The sequence below is a fragment of the Marmota flaviventris genome, chromosome 4, assembly GCF_047511675.1.
Source record: "Marmota flaviventris isolate mMarFla1 chromosome 4, mMarFla1.hap1, whole genome shotgun sequence".
Lineage (NCBI taxonomy): Eukaryota > Metazoa > Chordata > Mammalia > Rodentia > Sciuridae > Marmota > Marmota flaviventris.
Window position 1 is genome coordinate 141,128,882 of NC_092501.1, and position 11,655 is coordinate 141,140,536.

General features: G+C 44.5%; 1 long non-coding RNA gene across 2 annotated transcripts; it reads right to left on the reverse strand.

Annotated features, from left to right (window-relative positions):
• Window positions 1–460: 460 nt before the first annotated feature.
• Window positions 461–11,400, reverse strand: LOC114087478 (uncharacterized). Of its 2 annotated transcripts, XR_003581831.2 has the most exons (4): window positions 11,107–11,400; window positions 9,632–9,796; window positions 739–887; window positions 461–618 (listed from the first exon to the last, which is right to left on the reverse strand). It is a non-coding gene; the product is annotated as an uncharacterized lncRNA (long non-coding RNA). The 2 variants fall into 2 exon arrangements; XR_003581830.2 differs by lacking the exon at window positions 11,107–11,400 and having other exon boundaries at window positions 9,632–10,763.
• Between the last annotated feature and the right edge of the window lie 255 nt (window positions 11,401–11,655).

Genomic DNA, 11,655 nt, shown 5'->3' on the forward strand with positions numbered 1-11,655 from the left:
CGTGTGAGACCATGAAAGAAAGTTCAGTGGAGAAATGATTGGATTATGAGAGCCTTAACCTAATCAGTGCATTAATTTGCTGATAGAAATTAATTGGGTGGAAACTGTAGAAATGTGGGATGTGGCTGGAAGAGGCGGGTCACTGGGGGGCATGCCTTGGGGGTATATATTTTGTATCTGGCGAGTGGAGTCCCTCTCTGTTTTCTGATCATCATGTGAGCTGCTTCCCTCCGCCACACTCTTCTGCCATGAAGTCCTGCCTCACCTGGATCCCCAAGGGATGGAGTCGCTGTCTATGAACTGAGACCTCTGAAACCGTGAGCCCCCAAATAAACTCTCCTCCTCTACAGTTGTTCTTGTCATGTCTTGTAGTCACAGCAGTGAAAAAAGCTGACTAAAACAGGGTGATTCAGTCAGGGGTAATTATTAGGTATTTCTAAGCAATAAATTGAGCTAGATGTTGTGCAAGATGCAAAAGTGTTTAATACACAGTTCCTGTCCTCATGAAGCTTCCTCTCAGAGAAAACACCCCGTCCACAAAAGCTTCCGCAACCTCCAAAGAAGAAATTAATCCATCAAGACTCATTGTCTGCTATATTCATAGCACTCTGCTTGTTGCTGAAAATATAAAAGAGAACTGTCAGACAAGCTGTTTCCTCTCACAGATTTTCAATCTAGCTGGGGAGACTGGAGTCAACTCAAAAGAAATATTTAGAGTAGGAATAAAGGCATAGTTACCGTGCAGAGTGTAAATGCACCAGGCATTTGCAGAAAAAGGGAATCATTCATGCTGAAAGCTCCTCTTACTGATCTCTAGCCTGAAATGCTACCTTTCGCTGTGGTTCACACATGCATGGGAAAATGGAACTCTCAATGAGGTTGAGGATCTGGCAAGAGGACGTGAATATATTAGCATAAGACCAAGACAGCCTCCAAGAAAGGGACCCCAGAACACCCCGACAACCCACTGGCCCTAAGAGAAGGCTTTTCCTAGATGCTCAGCTCCATGATTAAGCTTCCACCAGGAATGGAGGTGGAAGTGGAATTAGGGCCAACATGGAGCTGATACGTCTTGGTCTCTCTTCTCATTCATTAGCTCCTAACTGTTACCTTCCCCAGAAGTGACCAGATAAAAGGGGTTTTGCATTTGAAATGTTGAGACTTTGGAAAAATCAATTTCCACACCAATTTCTCCCTCAGTTCGGATACAGTAACCCAAAATACTTCTCAATTCTGCATACACAAGCATTCTAGGGGCCAGTGCATGAATTTCTGCATAATATAAGCAAATCTTCACATTACACTCAAAGCCTTGGTACTCCCAAAAACTCTTTTTAAAAAGCCAATGGAAAAGATAGTAGAGGGAACTGGGACCAAAGACAGAGCAGGCCCAGCAGCCTGCTGAGGGGCAGAGCCGCCCCCCACCCCCCTCGCCTGCCAGGTAGGGGAAGGGTGACCACCGACAGAAAAGGCCCAGTGGCCCAGGGCGGGACAGAGCTTCCAATCACTCCTGCAAGGTAGGCGGGCCTGCGACCCACCGGCAGAAGAGGAGCAGTCGCCTGCTGAGAGGCTGAGCCGCCCCCTCCCCCTGCGCCGGCATAGTAGAGGGAACTGGGACCGAAGACAGAGCAGGCCCAGCGGCCTGCTGAGGGGCAGAGCCGCCCCCCACCCCCCTCGCCTGCCAGGTAGGGGAAGGGTGACCACCGACAGAAAAGGCCCAGTGGCCCAGGGCGGGACAGAGCTTCCAATCACTCCTGCAAGGTAGGCGGGCCTGCGACCCACCGGCAGAAGAGGAGCAGTCGCCTGCTGAGAGGCTGAGCCGCCCCCTCCCCCTGCGCCGGCATAGTAGAGGGAACTGGGACCAAAGACAGAGCAGGCCCAGCAGCCTGCTGAGGGGCAGAGCCGCCCCCCACCCCCCTCGCCTGCCAGGTAGGGGAAGGGGGACCACCAACAGAAAAGGCCCAGTGGCCCAGGGCGGGACAGAGCTTCCAATCACTCCTGCAAGGTAGGCGGGCCTGCGACCCACCGGCAGAAGAGGAGCAGTCGCCTGCTGAGAGGCTGAGCCGCCCCCTCCCCCTGCGCCGGCATAGTAGAGGGAACTGGGACCAAAGACAGAGCAGGCCCAGCGGCCTGCTGAGGGGCAGAGCCGCCCCCCACCCCCCTCGCCTGCCAGGTAGGGGAAGGGTGACCACCGACAGAAAAGGCCCAGTGGCCCAGGGCGGGACAGAGCTTCCAATCACTCCTGCAAGGTAGGCGGGCCTGCGACCCACCGGCAGAAGAGGAGCAGTCGCCTGCTGAGAGGCTGAGCCACCCCCTCCCCCTGTGCCGGCATAGTAGAGGGAACTGGGACCAAAGACAGAGCAGGCCCAGCGGCCTGCTGAGGGGCAGAGCCGCCCCCCACCCCCCTCGCCTGCCAGGTAGGGGAAGGGTGACCACCGACAGAAAAGGCCCAGTGGCCCAGGGCGGGACAGAGCTTCCAATCACTCCTGCAAGGTAGGCGGGCCTGCGACCCACCGGCAGAAGAGGAGCAGTCGCCTGCTGAGAGGTTGAGCCGCCCCCTCCCCCTGCGCCGGCATAGTAGAGGGAACTGGGACCAAAGACAGAGCAGGCCCAGCGGCCTGCTGAGGGGCAGAGCCGCCCCCCACCCCCCTCGCCTGCCAGGTAGGGGAAGGGTGACCACCGACAGAAAAGGCCCAGTGGCCCAGGGCGGGACAGAGCTTCCAATCACTCCTGCAAGGTAGGCGGGCCTGCGACCCACTGGCAGAAGAGGAGCAGCCGCCTGCTGAGAGGCTGAGCCGCCCCCTCCCCCTGCGCCGGCATAGTAGAGGGAACTGGGACCAAACACAGAGCAGGCCCAGCGGCCTGCTGAGGGGCAGAGCCGCCCCCCACCCCCCTCGCCTGCCAGGTAGGGGAAGGGTGACCACCGACAGAAAAGGCCCAGTGGCCCGCGGCGGGACAGAGCTTCCAATCACTCCTGCAAGGTAGGCGGGCCTGCGACCCACCGGCAGAAGAGGAGCAGCGGCCTGCTGGGAGGCAGAGCCGCCCCCTCCCCCCCGCGCCTGCAAGGTAGTCGGAACTGAGACCACCATCAGAACAGGTCAGACCTGCAACCGAGAGACAGAACAGGCCCAGTGGCCTGAGGAAGGGTAGAGCCGCCCCCCCCCCCACACGCCTGCAAAGTAGGCGGACCTGCGACCCACTGGCAGTACAGCCCCAGAGGCCTGCAGAGGGGCAGTGCCGCTGCCTGCGCCTGCAAAGTAGGCAGAACTGCGACCACCGACAGAACAAGCCTAGCGGCCCGCAGAGGGACAGAGCCGCCGCCCGCGCCTGCAAGGACGGCGGACCTGCTACCGACTGGCAGAGCAGGCCCAGCGGCCTGCCGGCGTGGTAGGCACATTGCCCCAATTGGCGGAGGGGCAGAGCCGCCGCCCGTGCCTGCGAGGGAGACTTTGCAACTATACAAGACCAATATAAATATATAGGGGGAAAATTCAATAGCACAACAGTTTCACCAAGAAGAAAGGAACGCGAACAGTATGAAGAGACAAGGAAAGAAAGGACCACAAGCATTGCAGGTCAACTCAACTTTAGAAGAGGTAATAGCTGCAGCTGATGGAATGTCAGATAAAGAATTCAGGATATACATGCTTCAGATGATCTGGAGTCTCAAGGAAGACATCAGACAGCAAAATCAGACAATGAAAGATCACTTCAACAATGAATTACATAAACAAATCCAAGAAGCAAAAGATCAACTATACAGGGAAATAGAGGTTATAAAAAACAAACAAACAGAAATCCTAGAAATGCAGGAAGCAATAAGCCAACTTAAAAACTCAATTGAGAATACTACCAGCAGAGTAGAACACTTAGAAGACAGAACATCAGACAATGAAGATAAAGTATATCAACTTGAAAAGAACATAGACAGCTCAGCAAGACTGTTAAGAAACCATGAGCAGAACATCCAAGAAATATGGGATAACATCAAGAGACCAAATTTAAGAGTCATTGGGATACAGGAAGGAACAGAGTTTCAAACCAAAGGAATGAGCAATCTATTCAATGAAATAATTCGAGAAAACTTCCCAGATTTGAAGAATGAGACAGAACCCCAAATCCTAGAAGCCTACAGGACGCCGAATGTGCAAAATCATAAGAGACCCACACCTAGACACATTATAATGAAGATGCCCAACATACAGAACAAGGAGAGAATTTTAAAAGCTACAAGAGAAAGGAAGCAGATCACATTTAGGGGTAAGCCAATCAGGATAACAGCTGATCTTTCAACACAGACTCTGAAAGCTAGAAGATCCTGGAATAACATATTTCAAACACTGAAAGAAAATGGGTTCCAACCAAGAATTGTGTTTCCAGCGAAATTAAGCTTCAGGATGGAAGATGAAATTAAAACCTTCCACGATAAACAAAAGTTAAAAGAATTTGCAGCTAGAAAACCATCTCTTCAAAACATCCTTGGCAAAACATTACAGGAAGAGGAAATGGAAAATAACAATGAAAACCAACAGTGGGAGGTAGGACACTAAAGGGGGGAAAATAATCAAAGTGGAAAACAAACCATGTTTAGTAACATAAATAAACAAATATGGCTGGAAGAACAACCCATATCTCAATAATAACCCTAAATGTTAATGGCTTAAACTCACCAATTAAGAGACACAGGCTAGTAGAATGGATCACAAAACAAGACCCAACAATATGCTGCCTACAGGAGACGCATTTGATAGGAAAAGACATACATAGGCTGAAGGTGAAAGGTTGGGAAAAATCATATCACTCATATGGACTTCGGAAACAAGCAGGAGTATCCATACTCATATCAAATAAAATAGATTTTAAGCCAAAGTTAATCAAAAGGGATAAAGAGGGACACTACATACTGCTCAAGGGAACCATACACCAACAAGACATAACAATCATAAATATATATGCCCCAAACAATGGTGCAGCTATGTTCATCAAACAAACTCTTCTCAAGTTCAAGAGTCTAATAGACCACCATACAATAATCATGGGAGACTTCAACACACCTCTCTCACCACTGGACAGATCTTCCAAACAAAAGTTGAATAAGGAAACTATAGAACTCAATAACACAATTAATAACCTAGATTTAATTGACATATATAGAATATACCACCCAACATCAAACAGTTACACTTTTTTCTCAGCAGCACATGGATCCTTCTCAAAAATAGATCATATATTATGTCACAGGGAAACTCTTAGACAATACAAAGGAGTAGAGATAATACCATGCATCCTATCTGATCATAATGGAATGGAACTGAAAATCAACGATAAAAGAAGGAAGGAAAAAGAATATATCACTTGGAGAATGAACAATAGGTTACTGAATGATCAATGGGTTATAGAAGACATCAAGGAGGAAATTAAAAAATTCTTAGAGATTAATGAAAACACAGACACAACATATCGGAATCTATGGGACACATTGAAAGCAGTTCTAAGAGGAAAATTCATTGCTTGGAGTTCATTCCTTAAAAAAAGAAAAAACCAACAAATAAATGATCTCATACTTCATCTCAAAATCCTTGAAAAAGAAGAGCAAAACAACAGCAAAAGAAGTAGAAGGCAAGAAATAATTAAAATCAGAGCTGAAATCAATGAAATCGAAACAAAAGAAACAATTGAAAAAATTGACAAAACTAAAAGTTGGTTCTTTGAAAAAATAAACAAAATCGACAGACCCTTAGCCATGCTAGCGAAGAGAAGAAGAGAGAGAACTCAAATCACTAACATACGGGATGAAAGAGGCAATATCACAACAGACACTTCAGAAATACAGAAGATAATCAAAAATTATTTTGAATCCTTATACTCCAATAAATTAGAAGATAGTGAAGGCATAGATAAATTTCTTAAGTCATATGATCTGCCCAGATTGAGTCAGGAGGATATAGACAACCTAAACAGACCAATATCAATTGAGGAAATAGAAGAAACCATCAAAAGACTACCAACTAAGAAAAGCCCAGGACCGGATGGGTATACAGCAGAGTTTTACAAAACCTTTAAAGAGGAACTAATACCAATACTTTTCAAGCTACTTCGGGAAATAGAAAAAGAGGGAGAACTTCCAAATTCATTCTACGAGGCCAACATCACCCTGATACCTAAACCAGACAAAGACACTTCAAAGAAAGAAAACTACAGACCAATATCTCTAATGAACCTAGATGCAAAAATCCTCAATAAAATTCTGGCCACTCGGATACAAAGGCACATCAAAAAAATTGTGCACCATGATCAAGTAGGATTCATCCCTGGGATGCAAGGCTGGTTCAATATAAGGAAATCAATAAATGTTATTCACCACATCAATAGACTTAAAAATAAGAACCATATGATCATCTCGATAGATGCGGAAAAAGCATTCGACAAAGTACAGCATCCCTTTATGTTCAAAACTCTAGAAAAACTAGGGATAACAGGAACATACCTCAATATTGTAAAAGCAATCTATGCTAAGCCTCAGGCTAGCATCATTCTGAATGGAGAAAAATTGAAGGCATTCCCTCTAAAATCTGGAACAAGACAGGGATGCCCTCTCTCACCACTTCTGTTCAACATAGTTCTCGAAACACTGGCCAGAGCAATTAGACAGACGAAAGAAATTAAAGGCATCAAAATAGGAAAAGAAGAACTTAAATTATCACTATTTGCAGATGACATGATTCTATACCTAGCAGACCCAAAAGGGTCTACAAAGAAACTATTAGAGCTAATAAATGAATTCAGCAAAGTGGCAGGATATAAAATCAACACGCATAAATCAAAGGCATTCCTGTATATCAGCGACAAATCCTCTGAAATGGAAATGAGGACAACCACTCCATTCACAATATCTTCAAAAAAAATAAAATACTTGGGAATCAACCTAACAAAAGAGGTGAAAGACTTATACAATGAAAACTACAGAACCCTAAAGAGAGAAATAGAAGAAGATCTTAGAAGATGGAAAAATATACCCTGTTCATGGATAGGCAGAACTAACATCATCAAAATGGCGATATTACCAAAAGTTCTCTATAGGTTTAATGCAATGCCAATCAAAATCCCAACGGCATTTCTTGTAGAAATAGAGAAAGCAATCATGAAATTCATATGGAAAAATAAAAGACCCAGAATAGCAAAAACAATGCTAAGCAGGAAGTGTGAATCAGGCGGTATAGCGATACCAGACTTCAAACTATATTACAGAGCAATAGTAACAAAAACAGCATGGTACTGGTACCAAAACAGGCGGGTGGACCAATGGTACAGAATAGAGGACACAGAAACCAATCCACAAAACTACAACTATCTTATATTTGATAAAGGGTCTAAAAGCATGCATTGGAGGAAGGATAGCATCTTCAACAAATGGTGCTGGGAAAACTGGAAATCCATATGCAACAAAATGAAACTGAATCCCTTTCTCTCGCCATGCACAAAAGTTAATTCAAAATGGATCAAGGAGCTTGATATCAAATCAGAGACGCGCCGTCTGATAGAAGAAAAAGTTGGCTACGATCTACAGTCGGTGGGGTCGGGCTCCAAATTCCTCAATAGGACACCCATAGCACAAAAGTTAATAACTAGAATCAACAAATGGGACTTACTCAAACTAAAAAGTTTTTTCTCAGCAAAAGATACAATAAGAGAGGTAAATAGGGAGCCTACACCCTGGGAACAAATCTTTACTCCTCACACTTCAGATAGAGCCCTAATATCCAGAGTATACAAAGAGCTCAAAAAATTAGACAATAAGAGAACAAACAACCCAATCAACAAATGGGCCAAGGACCTGAACAGACACTTCTCAGAGGAGGACATACAGTCAATCAACAAGTACATGAAAAAATGCTCACCATCTCTAGCAGTCAGAGAAATGCAAATCAAAACCACCCTAAGATACCATCTCACTCCAGTTAGATTGGCAGCCATTATGAAGTCAAACAACAACAAGTGCTGGCGAGGATGTGGGGAAAAGGGTACACTTGTACATTGCTGGTGGGACTGCAAATTGGTGCAGCCAATTTGGAAAGCAGTATGGAGATTTCTTGGAAAGCTGGGAATGGAGCCACCATTTGACCCAGCTATTCCCCTTCTCGGTCTATTCCCTAAAGACCTAAAAAGAGCATGCTACAGGGACACTGCTACATCGATGTTCATAGCAGCACAATTCACAATAGCTGGACTGTGGAACCAACCTAGATGCCCTTCAATGGATGAATGGATAAAAAAAATGTGGCATTTATACACAATGGAGTATTACTCTGCATTAAAAAATGACAAAATCATAGAATTTACAGGGAAATGGATGGCATTAGAGCAGATTATGCTAAGTGAAGCTAGCCAATCCCTAAAAAACAAATGTCAAATGTCTTCTTTGATATAAGGAGAGTAGCTAAGAACAGAGTAGGGTCGAAGAGCATGAGAAGAAGATTAACATTAAACAGGGATGAGAGGTGGGAGGGAAAGGGAGAGAGAAGGGAAAATGCATGGAAATGGAAGGAGACCCTCAGAGGTATACAAAAGTACATACAAGAGGAAGTGAGGGGAAGGGGAAAAATAATACAAGGGGGACAAACGAATGTCAGTAAAGGGGGCAGAGAGAGAAGAGGGGAGGGGAGGGGAGGGGAGGGGAGGGGGGATAGTAGAGGATAGGAAAGACAGCAGAATACAACAGACACTAGTATGGCAAGATGTAAATCAATGGATGTGTAACTGATGTGATTCTGCAATCTGTATATGGGGTAAAAAGGGGAGCTCATAACCCACTTGAATCAAATTGTGAAATATGATATATCAAGAACTATGTAATGTTTTGAACAGCCAACAATAAAAAATTAAAAAAAAAGAAAAAAAAAAAAAAAAAAAAAAAAAAAAAAAAGCCAATGGAAAAAAAAAAAAGCCAATGGAAAAAAAAAAAAGCCAAATGACCCTGAAGGGTAATCAGGCATTTGTTCATCTTAGCCTAGTTTCTAAAGTATGGGCTGGACAGTACTTACAGTATACATACAACTTTTTCTCTAGAAATTTCTAGCAGATTTTAAGGTAAATGAAAATGAGTAGGAAATGAAAAAAAAATATGCATTTTCTTTTTGTCTAATTCTTGAAATATATTCTGATAAAACACAAGATACCTCGGAAGGAAGATAGAAGGTAAAGTATTTTAAGAAAATGTCCCCCTCCTCTGTCACCTCTCCTCCCTTTTCAAATCAGTTTGCTTTAGCACCAGTAAGATAATTCAGTTCTCCTTTCTGTCAACACTATGCCAAAGTCAAAGGAAACACGATCATTTTGCTTTGGTGCAAATCTTATGGGAGTAAGTTATTTGTTCGAATAGCAAAGGTCTCCAGAGTTGGAAATTACACACAAATCCTAAAGGCTTGCGGGTGGGGGGTTATTGGGGAAACTCCTTCAAGTTTTCTTCTTGTTGTTGTTGTTTAACACATGAACAGAAAGGCCTGTTTTTGTTTTTCACAGTGTGAAACCATCCTGTTTTCTTTGGGTCCAGTTCCAAAATTGGAAAATTCATAAAAAATAAATGACAAATACGCAGGATCAATCGATCTCTCGCGGGTGTGATTTTTCTTACCTGACGCGTTTTCCATAAATTACAGCAATGCTGCTCTGCTTTTAAATGAATAGACCAGCTCAATATGTCTGTCTGCAGAAGAGGAAATGAAGCATCCTGCTTGGGGCCCCGTTAGTGGATGACTTAGGACCAGCAGCTGTCAGGCGAGGCTTCTGGATTCCGAGGCTGCCGGTGTAGACAGTGGTGCTGAAAACCTTTGAAATCTGATAGAAGTCACCGGAGCCTGACCACGACCCTCCCCATCCCCTGGCTGAAGTAACGTGAACAACACAGATGCCCCCCCCCCCACACACACACACACGATGCTGAGGGTGATTTCAGGGTCTTCACACCTCCCTGTCCCTGAGTCCAGACCCTGATGCCCTCTCTATCAGCTCCTAGCTGTGTGATCTGGGACAAATTATTTGCTCTCTCTTCACAGCTCAACTTCCTCCTCTGAAAAATGGGTGTGTGATAATGGCCCCTGGCTGCCTTCCTTTGGATATGTCCCCAACAGTTTGATATGCTGGAAGCTTGGTCTCTAATGGAACAATACTGAGACGTGCCAGAACCTAGGAGGAGGTGATTAGGTCATGGGGCACCACTTTCATAAGGGACTAATGCCTATCTCTGGAAAATAGGTTATATCTTGCAGGACTGGATTAGTGAATGTGAAAGGATGTTGTTATAAAGTAAGGCCACTCCATATCTTTGGTTTCTTCACGTGTCTGTTTCCTCTTCTTGCTCAACATGCTCCTTTTATGTGATGCCATTCACCATCAGCATGATACAGCATGAGACTCTTACCAGATGTGGCCACAGATCTCACCTCCAGATCTGTGAGAAAAAAAAAAAAAAACCCTCTCTCTTTTCTTTATAAAGTATCCAGCCTCTGTTATTTTGCTATAGTAACACAAATGAACTAAAATAATGGCTCATAAGTTTGTTTGAAATATTAAAGAAACAGATGTATCTAAGCACTTGGTATAATTTCTTGCCCATCATAAAAGCTGGCCATTCTTAGGGCATTGGTTAGTTTCCCTTTTGGGTTATGAGTTTAAGATTCCCTGGTCAAAAAGAATATTGGGTATTTTATAGTTTGTTCTATCAATTCAATGAAACAATCTCAATTATGGGTTTATGGGATAGCAGTGAAGAGTATGGATTTACTTTATACATCCATAATTACTTTAGAATTGTTAGACATTGAGAATGGAATCATGAGTTTGTATTTGTTGAAGTCTCACCTCTAGGGACATTTAATTGCTCTAATAGAAACTTCACTATCTAGAGATTCATCTGGTATGATATCAGAAGGGCATGCTCTTCAGAATTCAGTCATCCCCTAAGGCTTAGAAAATTCGCATCACAAGTGTCAGAAATGGGTTTTGATGGGTGAAGTGAGAGGCTTTGCTAGTCACAATCTTGGTTACCAGAAATAGACTCTCAATGGTAACATTGGTACATGCCTAAAATATTGCATAGGTGTTTCTCACCTGTGCAAAAACAGGCGGAAGACATCCAGTGAGGCCTGTAACCACGCCCACGGGGAGAGCGCTCATAAACAACTCCATGACCAGCTGCTAGCTCAGAGGATTTCTGGTTGTCTAATGCCAGCCCTCGGGTATCAGGGTTGGGCCTCTGCAGGAATATTGTTGCATCTGCTCCCCGGGGAATTTCATCAAGGGGTGGAATTCATCAAGCTCACAGTTGCATGAACTGTCCTCAGCTGCTTTCTGAAAGAATGTTTGTTAAGGGGAAAAAAAAAAATGTGTGTGTGTGTGTGTGTGTGTGTGTGTGTGTGTGTTTGGGGAAGAATTTGTTCAGAGAATTGCTTCCTTAATATTATGATAATGAGGTCTGAGGACACAGCTGACCCTCACTCACCTTAAACATCTCTGTGTTGTCATAGACCCCCCAAAACGCAGGAGTCATGCATGGATTTATCTTCTCTCAATTCACAACAGGCTTGAGATAAGACAGGCTTTGGATTCCAGACGTGCTACTCCCTAGCTCTTGGACCTTAGACAAATCTCCTTACCCAT